This window comes from Zingiber officinale, chromosome 8B (genome assembly GCF_018446385.1).
Source record: "Zingiber officinale cultivar Zhangliang chromosome 8B, Zo_v1.1, whole genome shotgun sequence".
NCBI classification, from domain to species: domain Eukaryota; kingdom Viridiplantae; phylum Streptophyta; class Magnoliopsida; order Zingiberales; family Zingiberaceae; genus Zingiber; species Zingiber officinale.
In genome coordinates, this window is record NC_056001.1 from 249,922 (window position 1) to 255,470 (window position 5,549).

Below are 5,549 nucleotides of genomic sequence, written 5' to 3' on the forward strand. Positions count from 1 at the left end.
CCCTATATCCGGCGATTTTTATGTATCAGATATCCAACGGGTTGTCAATTATTTGGATATCCGACCCTATATCCAATGAAATATAAAATATAAATATAACTACAACAAAAAAATAAAATATTTTAAAATGATAGTAAACATTACTCACTACACGTTGTAGCAGCTAATCGACAATAGCTGCTATAATGTGTAGCAGTTTATTGACAGTAGCTGCTACAACGTGTAATAGCTTATTGACAATAGTTGCTACAAATATGGGTGATCTTAGATCGGGTTAGATCAGTTATTGAGATAAAAAATTATCCGACCCTATTAAATCAGATAATGTAATATCAGGACCCTACATCTGGCCCTATATCCAGCGAATTTTTTTCAATTTGGTTTGGGTCGGTATAAGCGGGTTGGTTGATTTGACGGGTTAACTGCTCACCCCTACGTGAAGTTGATATCACAGTCGAAAGGATCTCACTATGCTCTAATCGTGAGAGTTTGAGCCTTGAAAAGGATACAAATGATATGATATATGCTCAACCCCTTAGCAGAGGTGAGGTTAATTAATATCGCAGTCAGAAGAATCTCGACCCTGACTATGTCCTAGCCAGGGAGTTTGAGCCCTGGAAAGGACATGGACAATATGGTATATTTCGACCCCTTACCATGGGTGAGGTTGATGTTGCAACCGGAAGGATTTCGACCTCGATTATACCCTAGTCAGGAGAGTTTGAGTCCTAAAAAGGACGTGGGTGATACAGTATATGCTCGACCTCTTAGCAGGAGTGAAGTTGATATTCTAGCCAGAAGGATCTTTGCCCCGACTATATCTCAATTGGGAGAGTCTAGGCCCTGAAAAGGACGTGAACGATATGGTATATGCTCGAGCCTTAGCAAGGGTGACGTTGATACCGCAATCAGAAGGATCTCGAACTCGACTATACCCAGTCGAGGAAGTTTAGGATCTGAAAAGGAATTGGGAAATAATGGATATGCTCGACCCATTAGTAGAGGTGAGGTTGATGCCGCAGTCGAAAGGATCTCGACCTCGACTATGCCTTAACTGGGGGAGTTTGGACCCTGAAAAGGACATGGATGATATGATATATGCTCGACCCTTAGCAGTGGTGAGGATGATACCACAACCGAAAGGATCTCCCCAATTACATCCAAGTCAAGGGAATTTGGAGAATCAATCTCAAAGAAAATGCTTTCATTCATGCATAATTAGTTAGTACATACTGTAATAAAAGGAAATATCATAAAAAATGACAAACATAATGATTAAATACATAAAGGTACTTGTTGGATCATTACGCATGTGAGAGAAGGGATGATCATGTGATTTTAAAAAACTTTTTTTTTTAAAAAAAAAGTAAAAATAAAGTGTGTGCAGTGGAACAAAAAATAGAAACGAAAAAAGTAAGAATTCGATTGGTTACTTGGTTTGGAGCCTTCGACCACTCATGCTCCAAGACCTACAATCTCGCTGATCGTATCGATAGGCAATTCGCTATAATCCTCTTCCGGAACCGCCATAAAAGGAAAACGATTACGATAGAAAAGTTAGGATAAGTATAATAAGCTACACTTTCCTTTTAAGCAATAATTAAATATACAAAAGAAAACTTTGTTACCCAACACTTGTAGATGATCGAATCAGGCTTAGTGTTGGACGACTTCTCAGCAATAATCGCGTGCAACAACGTTGTACCAGAGTAGCAGTATGAAGTTTGGAGCGATCGGATTATCGAATGAATGCGCAAAGGCTTATAGAAGAGTTGTGTATGAGTTATACTAAGCCTAAAACCTTTTCTTCTAGTGTTTTCCGTCAAGATTCTAGTTTAACTTTTACTCCTTCACGTGTTTTATCTACCAAAATAATATCATTTGCAAATAACATGCACCACGGTACTGTGTCTTCAATGTGTGTAATAAATTTATTCATAATTAGTGTAAAAAGATAAAGACTTAGAGTTGATCTTTGATATAACCCTATCTTTATTAGAAATATTTCAGTTATTCCGTTCGAAGTCTTTACTCTGGTCATTACATCCTCGTACATATCCTTAATTAGTTCAATATATGTTACGTTAACACTTCTCTTTTCTATGATTTTTCATATATTTCTCTTGGGACTATATCATAAGTTTTTTCTAAGTCAATAAATACCATATGTATATATTGTTTGCTCTTGATATTTTTTAATTAGTTGTCTAAAAAGATATATAACTTCTATTGTCGACCTTCCAGACATGAACCCAAATTGATTTTCGATTACCTAGTCTCATTTTTTATTTTTTTTCTATTACTTTTTTTTTTCAAAGTTTCATGGTATGACTCATTAGTTTAATTCCCTTATAGTTTACATAATTTTGTATGTCTCTCTCATTAGTTTTATTTACCTTCTATTGATCAGACATTTTTTTTTCATTTTTAATATCATGTTAAATAATTTTATAAATCATTCAATACCTTATTTCCCTATGTACTTTTATACCTCTATCAGAATATCATCTGGTCCAATAATTTTTTTATTGTGCACCCCATTTAAAACTTATTCTACTTCTGAAGTTTAAATTCTACAGTAAAAATTTAAATTTCTATTCTCATTTGACCTACTTAAATTACCCAAGTTAAGTTGGCACCTAAATCTTCATTAAAAAGTTGATAAAAATACCTCTTATATCTTTTTATTTTATTTCTCCATTATTTATTAGTATCCCATTATATTTATTTTTAATATATTTTATTTAAATAAAATCTCTTGTCTTCCTTTCTCTCACTTTAGTTATTCTAAAAATATCTTTTTTTCCCCTTCTTTTGTATCCAATTTTTGATATAATCGTTTAAAACTTTTATTTTTTTTCATTCACTACTTTCTTAGTCTCTTTCTTGACTATTGTATATTTTTTTAAAAGTTTTTCTTGCTCTTACAAATATATAATTTTTTATAAGTTATTTGTCTTTCCTTCACTTTCTCTTGTACTTTCTCATTCTACTACCAATATTTCTTACTTAGTGTTGCATATTCCTTTGACTCACCGGGTACACTCTCTAAGCTACTATTTTCAACTTTAATGCCATTTTATTCCATATCATATTATAGTCACTATATATTTCATCTAATACTTGTACTTCTACATTCTCATTAAATATATTTTGCTTCCTATCTTTTAACTTCTATCACTTAATTATAGGAGTCGTATATATTTTCTTTCTATTGATACTTTGCTTGAGGTGTATATCCAACACTACTAACATATGTTGGATAATTAAGCTTTTTCCAATGATGACCTTACAATATTTACAAATCTTTATATCTTTTTTCCTAACCATATGATTTATTATTTTCACTTTTGAACGTGATTAAGTGTTTTCTTTTCTTAAAAAATGTATTAACTAATATAAGATCATATGTTATCACAAAATTTAATATAGTTTTCCTTTATTCATTTGTTGTTCAAAACCCATAACCTCCATGTACCATATCATATTTCTCATTTTTTTTACTCCGACATTCCTATTTAGATCACCTCCTATTAAAATCATTTAATTTGACGAAATATTTTGTAATATTTCATCTAAGTCATCCTCAAACCTTGATTTGGTAGCTTCATCTAATCCTACTTGTGGTACATATACGCTAATTATATTCATAGTTTCTTTCGTTACTAGTATTTTAAGGGTTATAATTCAATTCTCTTTTCTAAATACTCGTACAACTTCATCTTTTAACAAACTATTTACAATAATACCACTCCATTTCTTGTTTTACTATTTCTGTGTCATAACTTAAAACTTGAGTTTTCTATCATCTCTGCCTTCTCACCTAACTATTTTATCTCTTGTGCACAAAATACTCATTTTTCTCCTAATCACCGTATCTACTACGTATCTCAATTGAGTGTTCTTATGTTCCATGTTTTATCTCTTGAACTATTAATTTTTTTATCATATTTATTCTATCCAATCTATGGTGTGAGAATTTTTATCTATTTAACACTATGCCTAAGTTATCATGTAAATATAGCGATTATTGTCGATATGTTACAGTCGGACCCTACAATGCGATTTTTTACATATTTAGCACTATACCCAAGTTCTGGAAATGTAGCAGTCCTTACTGAAATGTTACAGTCGGACCTTATAACACGTTCCTTTCGGGGAACAATCTAGCGTTATCATAATAATTTAATGAATCCATTCATTGAATATTTACCATATTTTTAATAATGATTGACAACATAACGCAACACTCCTTCTTTATCCAGATTCGAGATTGACCATGATTGATTCATCACAGACGAAGTTATTTGTAATAAAAAAATATTAATTTTAATTTTTAATAAGGTTTTAAAATAATTTTAAAGAATTTATCAACAGTTAAACACTTTCATTATTTTTTATTAAATTATTAAAATATTTTTTTAGATGAGTAATTTAAATGATATAGCTTAGAAAAAAAAAATAAATTCTTTAATTTTAATAATATTTTTTTATAAAGTCCTAACTTTAAAGATAATCTTAATGGAATATGAAATCCTAGCTTAATTAACTTAGTGTATTTTAATAATTTATCTTTTAAAAGATCATTTTGAATAATTTTTTTGAATATAAATATATTTAACATATTAATCTAATCATTTTAGTGCTTTTGTTGGATATAATTTTTGTTTAATTAAAGTTCGAAAGACAAAATTCACCAAACTATTTATGGAAATAATTATTTAAAATAATAATTATTTCTTAAAAAATTAAATTTTGTATTTTGATATTCTTAATAAAAAACATATCGTTTAACAATATTTTAATAACTTTTCAAAATGATTTAAAAGATTATTTTTTATCAATATTAAAACATTTTTATTATCTTTATTTAAATGATGATTTAGTAAATAAAACCAAATATTTTAATTTAAAATATCAATTTTTTTTGGGAATTCCTTAACACTTTTTTATACATGAAATAAATCAACTAACATTTAAAAAATATTTCCTAACTCCTAACCAAACTAAACTAAACTAATCTTCAACATTTTTAATATTAAGATTTCAAACTATGATAATTTTTAAATGATAAAATTATATACTCATTATCATCTATTAGAGTAAAAAATGATATTATTTATCTTAAATGGTTTAGTATCATCGGCCCAACTGTCCATTGTTATTTATAAGAGCAAAGAGGATAATAATCACCCTAGAATCTTAGATGGTCTAATATCATTAACCTTGACTAGATATGAATAGATAAATTATAAAAGATATTTTATCTTAGTATAATAACTCTTATACAAATAAAATATTTTACACATATTAAAAACCCATTGTATTGAGAGTAGTATAAGGGACCTAAATAAACTGTTTGCCTACCATCAACCTGCAGCACTTTCATTTATTTCCATTAAATAACTATTTTTTTTACTCTTAAGAGTAAACTAAATAATAAATTAGAAAATAAAAATAAAAATTTTATTTTTAAAGAATTTTTATAGTCACTTAAGACCTTTTCTTTTGTATAAAATAAATCAATGTTTAAAAATATTTTGACAAAG